Here is a 12,073-nt window from a genome sequence, read left to right on the forward strand (position 1 = left end):
ACATTTCTTTTGTTTTGTGAGATTAGTTGTATTTCTAACTCAGTGACATCTAGAGTGTAAACACTGTTTACATGATGATGTTAAGTCAGATTGGTTTGGAAAAGTAGTTCGCTTTTCTAGAATCTCTTGTCTCTGAGAAGGAAATGTAATACCTATTTCCATACTTTTGGACCAAGGCATCCCTTTGTGTGTGTGTGGGGGGGGGGGTCTATTCTATCTTTGCAGGCACTTCCCAGTAATCCCTTCTCATCTTGTTTGAGAAAAACACGAAGGCCTAAGCAATGTGTGCAAGGCTAATATGCTCCCTCTTCTCCCTCCCATTCAACTGGCTCTGCTCTGCTACAGGAAAGTGCTAGTTCTCGGTTTTTCTCATGATCCTGGTTCTTCAAGATTAAATTGTGATTTCTAGTAATAACATTACACGATTTCAGTAAAGCAACTTATGAAAGTTCTGTTAATTTTGAGATTTCATTCTACATGATAAATGTTGGATTTCTCCTTGCATTGAGCCTTGTGTAGGCCAGCCTTCACTGTGTAAGTCCAGTTCTAGCACAGGTGCTGCCCAAGCAAGCACTATGTACAGAATTTTGTTTTAGAAGTTGAAGCATCATTTGTGAAGTCAAAGTCCTCAGATTTCTGTTTTAAGTTAGTTGGGGTTTTTTTTGTGGTGGTACTCAGGTTTGAACTCAGGGTTCTTGATTGCTACGTTGGCACCCTACCACTTGAGCCATGTCTTTTGGGATTTTAACATTCTTCACTTTTTGTTACTATTTTTTGTTTGTTGTTTTTGTAAGATAACTAGCTCATATTTTACTAAGATATTAACCATATTTTCACCTAGAAATATAGATGATGGTTTTCAGAGTAGGTTACCTGATGAGTAGAAAGCCTTTCTTGAGAAGTTAATGAAATGTTATGTGAAATGAAGAATACTAATGGCATTTTTTTTCTTAGATTCCAGTGCAACCGTGAAGACTGGCACTGCTCCCATCTACCGTCAACCAGTGCAGGGATAAAAGTCTTAGCATCTCCACTTGTATATGTATATGGGTGTGCTTTATGTTAACTAAACACAAGCCTCAGGCATGGCTGAGTGCAGATGAGTGGCTTTGTCTTTCGTCTGTCCCTATATAGTGATCTGGGGGCCAGAGGTACCTGTACTCCCAACTCCTGAAGAGGCTGTGATGGAAAAATTCCTGGAGTCCTGGACTGTGAGGTCAGCCTGGGCACATCTCACAGAAACAAAACAGTAACCCTCTAAAAGCTGTCATTTGTATGCTGGCAGGTAAAAACAAGTGCAGAAGCTGGGCGCCAGTGGCTCACGTCTATAATCCTAGCTACTCTGGAGGCCAACATCTGAGGATCACAATGGAAGCCAGCCTGGGCAGGAAAGCCCATGAGAGTCTTATCTCCAATAAACTACTCATAAAAAGCTGGAAGTGGCTGTGGCTCAGAGTGGAAGAGTGCTAGCCTTGAACAAAAAGATGCTCAGGGACAGCGCCCAGACCCAGAGTTAAAGCCCCAGGACCAGCAAAACAAAAAACCAGAAAGGTGCATCTAGAGAAGGAGCAGTTTAATTAAAAATCTTAAGCAAGTATAAAATGCTGGACGTACCTGTTCTGAAACCATCTTCTGAAGGGAAGTTAATGTTACAGGGTTTACTAGATTTTCTCCTTTGTAATACATACAGCCAGATTGTTTCTGGGAAGCAAGGTTTTTTTAAAAGCTTCTCCTCAGAAGTACATTTCCTCTTATTGCAGGTTATTGCCAATGGTTTGCTTTCATAATCTCAAAAGACATAACAGCAATAATTGATTCAGAGATTGTATTTAACCTAGTTATCCTGTATTGATTTAAAGCCATGTTTACATGTACATTTGTGTGTACATATTTCACAAATTGTATAGCCATATCTTTATGCCCTTTCCCCAGTGTTATAATTTCTGAAGATACTAGTTTCTAACTATTAGCTGTTTCAGTACCTGGAAAGGAAATCAAGAGGGTTTTTGGCAAATACAGGGAGACCATGTTGGGGGCAGGTACAGATCCAAATGGTGGAACCCCAGGTTCAGGAGATGACAGCAAGCTCATTGTGAGCCTTGAAGCATTGAGGGAGTGTACTTCTCATTTCCTTCCCAAGGGTAGATAGACACAGTAGTAAATTACTGTCAAATGCAAACTATAGAAGCTCCAATCTAAAGGAGTGGTGGGCATGTGTATTTTTTAAGCCAGTTGGTACTGAAATGGGGAATGTGTTTGAACCTTAGAATAACTAGAGAAAGCTGCTAATTAGCATTTTAATATTGACCTTAGTGGAAAGACAAGAAATGGAAATGGGTTTTGTTGAAAACCTTGATAGTGTTCACTTCATGAGGCACTAGCTTTTTAAATCTTACTGAGCAGTTAAGATTTTCCAGACCGACCACCAACCAATTACAAGACAAACTGGTCATATGCACGCACATGGGACACTTGGAGATTCATTGTATAGAATTGAGTTAATTGGTAGTCACAGCATTTGTGTGTCCTGTACTGAAGCAGGTCTCCCTAGAGGAGGGAGATAGAGGAAGACTTGCTAATTGCATGGGGTCGTGATCCTCTGTCTACCCCTTATATTGTGTGGGTGGTGCACATCTGTGTTCTCCAAGGTCTAACAATGTTCCCTGGACGCCTACTTCCCGATTGTCTTGAAAGTCCAGGACCCATTTCTGTTTATGTATTTGTGTTAGCCTGGGTTCTGACACAAGACTGAAAAGCTTATATCGTTGAGTGCAGCAGCAACAGCAACAGCAGCTCATTTTACCTATCTCTAGTAAGACAAGATAGGTAGCAAACACTTTGGGCTGACCTTGTATTGAAAGCATGTTATTCACAAAAGTACGTATTTCATGGTTGAATGAAAGATTGTTTTATATATATATATATATATATATATATATATATAGAATATATATATATATATATATTTAAAGATAGAAGGAAATTTCAAAGAAAATGGGAATTTATCAGTCAGCTGCTTAAGCTGGACCCCAGGCCTGTTGGAGAACAAAGACATCTTGCCTTCTACAAATAGGAATGGTTTGGCAGGAATTTGGAGAAACAACTGCCTCAGTGTCTTCATTACTACAGATACTGTGGATTTTTTTAGGCAATGTTAATTTACTTCTTTTTGACCTAAAAACACAGCATTTTTTGTTCCTATTACAAATAATGAAGTATAGACACTGACATTGAGTTTCAAAAATCTGCCCAGGCTTACACTACTAGAGAGTTAATAGAGCTGCAAATACCTGTATTTATAAGCCCTTGGAAATAATCTTTTCCCAGTATAATATTAGTCAGTGCCCTATGGAGTCATTGTTGTAATAAGACGTGCATTCTGTAGAACAAGCCAGGGCATTCACAGGCATAACTGAAAAAGATGCACTGAATAGGTCAGGTTGACCCTCCCTAACCCAGAAACCTGAAACCTGAAATAAATGCTCTTTAGATCTAAAGTTGAGGGCTGTCACAAGTAGAAAATTCCACACATGTGATGTGAGTTGTCATAGCACACAGGTGCCTTCAGTCCATGTGTATAAACTGTATGTAGACCATAAACCAGTTTCCTGTTTAGATCTGCAGAGCTTCTTCCTGTGTAACTGGTGTACTTTGCCTAACATCCCTCCTCACTTAATTTTTAAGAATTGCTTTAAACTAAGTGAACAGAATTAAAACTCACATTACAGAAGGAAGCAAAGGGTGCCTTCTAGATGAAGAGTCCTTGCTTGTTTTGGAATCTGTATAGGTCTCTGGTATATTTACTCAGTGCCAGGTGGTGGTAATCTGAGTTTGGGTCATCTTGATGAAGTTGCCAAAGGGAATTTTAGGGGCAGTTGGAAGCATGAGCACTTAGGTAGCATGTGGCCTGTGCCACATTCACATTCAGGGTTGTATAAATTCAAGTGTGAAAAATGTACAGAAGTTTTTCTCCTGCTTTTGTGGGAGGAGGAGTGTAGGTAATGGGGTCTTGAACTCTAGGTTGGCTTTCTCACTTATGGCTGGTACACTACCACTTGAGCCATGCCTCCAGTTTTTTTTCCAGTCTTGGGGCTTGAACTGGGGACCTGGGCACTGTCCCTGAGTTTCTTTTGCTCAAGGCTAGCACTTTACCACTTGAGCCATAGCACCACTTCTGGCTTTTTCTGTTCATGTGGTACTGAGGAATCAAACCCACAGCTTCATGCATGCTAGGCAAGCATTCTACCACTAAGCTACATTCCCAGCCCCTCCAGTTTTGTCTTTTGGTCTTTTTGGTTTTGTTTTGTTTTATAAGATATGTGGTTTGTTTTGCAAGTTGACATAGTTGCCATATCTTCTTTGCAAGTTTATAATAGTTATAGTCCCTATTCTAGCTTTTAAGTTCTTGTAAATGGGTAATAGTTATTCTAGTTTTAGAGCTTCAGAAGAAAACTCAGTTGTCATCTATACTAACATGTGTAATGATGAGTGAGGGTAATAGTCATCACACCCAACTGCTGTGACACCAGCTGTCAGGAAAGCATTCATCTCACCATTATATTCCATTTCCATTGGGCTACAATTGGTTTAATTGCTTTTTTTATTCATTCACTCATTCATCCATCCATCTATCCATCTCCCCACTTCTCTCTCTTGCTGGTGCTGAGTTTGAGCTTAGGGCCTTTTACACTTTGGTCTACTGCCATGTGTAGTCTCATTCTCTAAGGTCAGCAGACTGTTGGCACTTGGCAGTCAATGACTTTTTCGTATGTGACCTTTGATACTATTGAACTGGAAGCTACATTAGCTTTTCTGTTACTAACTGTGGCTCTCCCACTCATGCTCTGTCTCATAGAAGCATTCGCTCCCCCATTTTTTGGAGGAGGGACTGAAGAAGCTCATTGTCCCTATGTCCTGTAATAGAAAATCCAGTTTTTATCTCTGTTCTTTCTTAACACTTTGAATGTTTTATCCAAGCTGATCCATAATTTTGCCATTTTGACTAGTGAATAAATTTACTTCTTCAGGTGTGATTTTTTTTCAGCTATTGTTTTATATTTTTAAAATTCCTATTTGGGCATTTTTATCTTGATATCGTTTTAAAATTATATTCAGCCTATCTAAAATTAAACTTTGATCTCCCCTCTAGTTTCAGGCTTTTTACAGGATGTTGCTGCTTCTCTTCATAATCCCCACTTTTTCCTATAAGGTTGTTTTGGTTTTTCATTCTTTCTTTTTTTTTTTTTTTTCAAACTCCTTTTTTTCCCCTGGGATTTGGCCAGCATAGGAATTTTGTTTTGGGTCCGGTCATGGGGCTTGAACTCTGGGCCTGGGCGCTGTCCCTCAGCTCTTCAGCTCAAGGCTAGCGCTCTACCACTTGAGCCACAGCACCACTTCGGCTTTTTTCTTTTCGCTTATGTGGTTCTGAGGAGTCGAACCCAGGGCCTCATGCATTCAAGGCAAGCGCTCTACCACTGAGCCACCTTCCCAGCCCCAGCATAGGAATTTTTAAATTGAGTATTCAGTTGACAGAAAGACCTTGATACAGATTTATAACTATCTGAATGGTTGTCTAGTCTACCTAGAACTTTTAATGGGGTCTTATACTTGTGAGTTTATATTTACAATTAAATGTTATTGCCACATGATTATCTAAAGCAAGGAGTACAGGTGGTTTTAGATCAGGAGTGAGGAATGGCCAAGCCTCAGGCTGTGTAAGACTTTCATTTGGTATGAGACAGGACAGACATATGTTTTTCATGTGCTTCTTGTTGATCTTCTGTCGTATTAATTTATCTTTTGTGGTTGGTCAAAGGGATTGAACTCAGGGCCTGTCCCTGAGCTCTTTTGCTCAAGGCTTGCACTCTACCACTTTGAGCCACAGCTCTACTTCTGGTTTTTGGGTGGTTAGAGGTAAGAGTCTCCTAGGAAATTCTCTGCCTGAGCTAACTTCAGAGATCCTCAGATCTCAGCCTCCCAAGTAGCTAGGATTACAGGCGACAGCCCCTGGCACCTAGCTTGCTTTTTTTTTTTTAAATCATAAAAGATGTTATAGTGTTATATAACTGTGACACTTCTGTACTCTACCTTTATAATAACAAAAAAAATTTAAAAATACCAAAGCACAGCAAACCTATGTACCTCCTAAGTTAATATATTTACTTCCTGTTAAAGAGCTAATGGATGAGTCCTATGATTACTATACTTCGGAAATAAGCTTGAATGATGGCTGTCATGAGACATTGAAAACTTCTTTTTTTTTCCTGACAGAACAAAACTATCGTGGTCTGTTGCCAGCATTCATAATTGGAGAAACTGTCAGATTTCAGTCCAAAGTTAGTGGAAATAAAGATGTGACTTTCTTCCTTGTCTGCATTCACAATGCCCTCAAATTCTTTTGTCTATGGTCCCACTAACCACTAAAGTCTTGCATTCACCTGCCATCCCCACCCCTCAACCTGTGTGCTTCTTTAGTGGGTAGTTATTTTCATGTCCAGTTTATTCTCCTAGTTTTCTATTTTTTACAAAAAGAACCTATCTGTATGCGTATGTTAGTATTTACCCCCCTCCACTATATATAGAGGTCTGGTGCTTTTTGTTCTTTTGTTTCTGTGTCTGGAGAAACCCCTGTGGTCAGTACTGGGAGGCCCTCGTCAGTGATTTGCATACTGCATAGGGCACCACTGTGGAAACTTGCCAAAATTCATTCTTGTCCCTGTCAATAGATTTTTGAGTCAATTTCCAGTCTTTGTCAATGACTAAGCTTGAGTTTACAACTTCTTGTGGTTTTGGCCTATTTATTTGGGGATAGATTCCTAGAAGTGGATTATTGGGTCAAAGGGTAAAATATATCTGGCATGTTATTTTTTTTTCGTCGGTTGTGGGGCTTGAACTCTGGGCCTAGGCCTGAGCTCTTCAGCTCAAGGCCAGTGCTCTACCACTTGAGCCACAGCACCACTTCCAGTTTTCTGAGTGGTTTATTGGAGATAAGAGTCTCATGGACGTTCCTGCCGGGGCCACCTTTGAACCGCTATCCTCAGATCTCAGACTCCTGAGTAGCTAGGATTATAGGGGTGAGCCACCGGAGCCCGGCTTCTGGAATGTTATTTTTAAAAAGCCAAATTCCTGTTTGGATCATAGAGCATTTCCAACAGTGATAGCTAAGTTGTTTTAAATTATTAATCTATTGTCTTTCAAGTTCTGTAACTGGTAATTGGGAGTACATTGTTGAAGGTTTGAAAGCACAAAGGTGAATCCATTTTTGTCAACTTCAGTTTTGGTTTGTTTTTTCTCAAGATAGGGTCTCACTCTGTAGTCCAGGGTGATCTCAGACTCAGATCCTCCTTCCTTTCTCAGCCTCCTAATTTTGGGATTAAAGGTATGTGTCACTTGGCTCAGCCAGCCTTGATTTTTTTTTTACATACTTATGCCACTCATTACCATAATTCTTTTTTTCTTCTCTTTTTCTTTCTTTTTTCTTTTTTTGGTCAGTTGTGGAGCTTGAACTCTGGGCCTGGGCACTGTCCCTGTGCTCTTCAGCTCAAGGCAAGCGCTCTACCACTTAAGCCACAGCGCTACTTCCAGTTTTCTAGTGGTTTATTTGAGATAAGAGTCTTTCCTGCCTGGGCTGGCTTTGAACTGTGATCCTCAGATCTCAGCCTCCTGAATAGCTGGGATTACAGGCATGAGCCACCGGTGCCCGGCTACCATAATTCTTAGTGGGGTTGTTTTTTGCATTGGGGCTCTCTTTTTCCATGGCTGTTGGTCTAAGTTGAGTTATTAATCTGAGTTCTCTGTGTCTTGGTTAGTCTTTGCCAATGTCCTTTCTTATGCATCCACAGAACTGTCAGACCCAGTGTTTTCAAAGTCAGGTCATTTGTACCCCTTCTCTTCTCTGAAACCTTCCATAACTCTTATCCACACAGAGTAAAGGCCTGTGTTCACTGACTACAGACCCTCCATCCTGCCTCTTAGAATCTCTTACCCAGATTCTCCTTTTAGCTTCATGTTGTTGTTTTGTTTTGTTTTTCTTGCTCCCTGCTTTTATACAGTACTCGGGAAACTTATTTGAAAATCTTCATCACTCTAGACAGGAAGGACTTCTTTCCCCTCTGATGTGGTGCCACTTTTATATGTGTTTTTCATATGGAAGTAAATTGTGTATGAATAGGTCACTTAGCACCTTCAGGCAAATCTTTTAAATTGCATTTTCACCTGGGAACAGCCAGATAGTTTAAGCCCTTCTGTGGGTGATGTCAGCTTTCCCTATGGTAGAATATTCAGTAGTACTGCCTTTATTGCTATGCTATGACCCACATATAGACAATCATTTCTATGAGTGAACAGAATTTGGAGATAGCGAGCTTTAAGTTTGTTATTTTGTCTTAACAGCTTTATGGAGATAGCATTGAAATGCCTTAAAATTCACTTATTTTAAATGTAAAATTCAGTGATTTTTTTTTTTAAGGAAGATGCAGAGTTGTACAGTCATCACCAAATCCAATGTTGGAATAGGTCCATTATCCCAAAAGATTCCTGTGTCTATTTGTGTTACCTCCATCCCCATCCCTACTCCAGGCCACTAGTAATCTCTCTCTAAATGGACTTGCCTCTTCTTGATGGGAGATTTCACATCATAAATAGGATCACATGATGACAACCTTTTGCCCATTTGGACTGTGGCTGCTCTCCAGAGTGGTGCTCTTGAGTCTGCCTGCCAGCCACAGCCTCCTGTTCTGACATCTGTCAGTACAGGTACACATCCATGTACAGCTTCCTCTGCTTCTTTGTACAGACTGTCTACTTTCCTGACCCTCCTAATCTGTTTCAGTTTGATATTAGTCTTAAAGCCAAATCATAGCTAGGTATCAGTGGCTCACGCCTGTAATCCTAGCTACTCAGGAGGCTGAGATCTGAGGATCGTGGTTTGAAGCAAGCCCTGTCAGGAAAGTCCAGGAGACTCATTATTAATATCTCAATTGACCACTCAAAAGCCGAAAGTGGCACTGTGGCTCAAAATGGTAGAGTGCTAGTCTTGAGCAAAATAGCTCACAGACAGCACTCAGGCTCTGAGTTCAAGCGCCCCCCCCACCCCCCACAAAAGGCACCAGCAGTGTAACATAAAAGGTAGCTGGGCGCCGGTGGCTCACGCCTGTAATCTTAGCTGCTCAGGATGCTGAGCTCTGAGGATTGCGGTTCAAAGCCAGCCCGGGCAGAAAAGTCCACATGAGACTCTCATCTCCAATAAACCACTAGAAAACTGGATGTGGTGCTGTGGCTCAAGTGGTAGAGGACTCACCTTGAGCTGAAGAGATTAAGGACAGTGCCCAAGCCCAGAGTTCAAGCCCCATTACCAACAAAAAACAAAACAACCCCCCCCCCCACAAGGTACACCTAGAAGTTATATCCATTTATTTAATACCATCATTACAAACCCACACCAAGCAGGTAGGTTTAGTGACATGGCTGAGTTTGCCCTACAAGTCGGTCATACAAGAAAATAGCACTTTTTCCTGCCCTCATTAGTCCCAACGTACCACTGCCTTTTGTTCCCCTGGCTTTAGGATAGGACTCTAACATTTGTTTTTGGCTGTAACTTCACATTTACAAACTATGGGTTCCTTGTCAGTTGTTAACTTTACTTAGAACTCAGTTTCAGCCCATTGCTTTTCTGTAATGTTGCTGAATGGTTCCAAGAACCAAACAGTGTTTATCAGAGATGAGCCTGGAACCCAGTCTTTCCCACCATTTCCTGTCCTAGTAGGTGATGTCATGATCCAGATTACAGTTATTATGTGGATAAATGTAGGTATTTATCATATACATTCACTCAAGCAAAAAAATAAACACAAGGCTGCTCATTATGGTATAGTTGTTCAAAAGTAAACACCTGGAATCTTTGTTCTCAGATGACTAGTTTGATGAATATAGAATATTATATATTGTACAAGAGTAATGAGGTGTATTGAGATATATAGCTTATTCTGTCTGTGTGTGTATGTCTATGTGTGCTCACATATACCTCTACTAGTGATTGAACTCAGAACCTCATGCTCTTGCTTAGCTTTTTCACTCAAAGCTGGCTCTCTACCACTTGAAGCCACATTTTTCACTTTCAGTTTTTTGCTGTTTAATTGGCAATAAGAGTCTCTAGGATCTGTCTATCTTTGCTGGCTCTGAACCACAATCCTCAGATCTTAGCCTCCTGATTAGCTAAGATAATGGGCCTGAGCCACCTTCTTTCTTTTCTTGCCATGTTCCCCTAAAATACTAGCATTTTCTTTAAAAAAGGAAAAAAAAAACTAATCCAAAAGATATGTTCTCAATAAAATAGTCTATGGCTAATAAATTTCAGTGAGAATATATTGTACTGTGTTTTGTCATTGGAGAATCACAAGAGTTGTTCACTTTCAATAGCCTCTGAAGTCTTGCAGCAACATTTTCTTATTTACGAGTAAATATTTATAAGAACCTGTAATATTCTCATTAGTGTCTTATGGAAGACTTGCAAATGCTCTTTTTAAAAAGCCTTTCTACTCTATCCATGGATGGAACTGAGTTATTAAAATTAAAGAGGATATATTCGTGAACATCATTTAGTTTTTTAGCTAATACTTCTCAGTGAAGGAATGATATGCACCTTTAATCTTGAAAAATAGGCTGATTACTTCACAGCTGGAATTGTTAGAAAGCTTGTTTCGTATTGATTCTGTTGACTTTCATCTCCCTTTGGAATAATCTTTTCAATGAGACAAGTCCTTCCTTAAATATGCAGCTTCTCTTCTGTTAGATCTGTCTATTTTGACTGTCTTCTTTCTTTTCTTTCTTTCTTTTTTTTTTTTTTTTTGGTCATTTGTGGGGCCTGAACTCTAGGTTTGGGCGCTGTCCCTCAGCTCTTCAGCTGTACACTAGCGCTCTACCACTTGAGCCTCAGCCCCACTTGCTTATGTGGTGCTGAGGAATAGAACTGAGGGCTTCATGCTTGCAAGGCAAGTACTCTACCACTGAGCCACCTTCCCAGCCCCAACTGTCTTCTTTCTATCCATTCCATTCTTGTTTTCCTAAGGTGACATTAAAAACTAAGAATGGCAGATGTGCTATAATAATCTGTGCAGATTTTATAAGCCAGTGGTCAGTATGTGTGGCTGTGGTTCTGCCATCCGTCCTTGTCCTCTGTTGCTGGCATTTTGAAGCTTGGTTTTTTTTTTTACAGGAAAACGAAGGCTAGGACTCTCAGAGAGCACTGAGGTGTAAGAGGACCCAGTCACCTAGGGCTTCTCGCATTCCCTGCTTGGCCTGTCCTCCCAAATCATGAAGCAGCAGATTGGCAGCGCATACATCCTCTAAAACTTGTGCATCTTCATCACATTTCATAAACCCTGCAATGCCAGGGGTACATTTCCTAGGAATATTTTGTTTTGATTATTTATAGGATTGGGGGAACTGCCTAAGCTTTCTATCTTACAATAATGTTTTATTAGGAAGAGATTTTTGCCTCTTGCCTGAAAACTATTTGAACCTTTCTAGGTAGTGAAATCTGCTTGAGATTATTGGTGTTTTTAATAACCTGGTTATAAGCTGGAGGACATGTAGATTGCAAAGTAGTCTGTTTCTGAAAGTTGAACAGTGACAGATAAGCCAGTCTTCTGTGGACATCTGTGTTCCACTTCAGTGCTCCAAGCAGGTTTGTTGTTGTTGTTGTTGTTTTGTGCAGTGGGCTCATTTCACCAACACTTGAGTGACACACAAGCAGAATTAGGCAAGGCACTGTGCTAGACTGGAAACCTTAGGACAGCCTTTAACATCCATTGGAGCAGCCTGATCAGTGACCCTTTAAGGAGGGTCTTGACTGACGTGGGATGTGTGCTCAGCAGCCTCCTCCAATATATTGTTATTTATTATTAATACCATAATAACATAATGACAATAACAACATCATTGTTACTTATATATAATATATATTATCTGTATAATACTCCTGGCCTTTTATATATGTATATGTAATATACATATATACACATACATACATACATATGCATAATGACCAGACAGCATAAAACATGACTTAAATGAG

At 40.2% G+C, this 12,073-nt stretch overlaps 1 protein-coding gene across 1 annotated transcript in view; it reads left to right on the forward strand.

The window, feature by feature from the left end:
• Positions 1-1,155: 1,155 nt before the first annotated feature.
• The window catches only part of Cul1 (cullin 1), a 66,109-nt gene continuing 55,191 nt past the window's right edge, over positions 1,156-12,073 (forward strand). Inside the window, exon 1 of the mRNA XM_013021688.1 lies at positions 1,156-1,285. The gene's annotated coding sequence lies outside the window, so the exon portion shown is untranslated. The remainder of the gene's footprint in view (positions 1,286-12,073) is intronic.

The sequence above is a fragment of the Dipodomys ordii genome, unplaced genomic scaffold (assembly GCF_000151885.1).
Source record: "Dipodomys ordii isolate 6190 unplaced genomic scaffold, Dord_2.0 Scaffold56, whole genome shotgun sequence".
In the NCBI taxonomy this organism is placed as follows: domain Eukaryota; kingdom Metazoa; phylum Chordata; class Mammalia; order Rodentia; family Heteromyidae; genus Dipodomys; species Dipodomys ordii.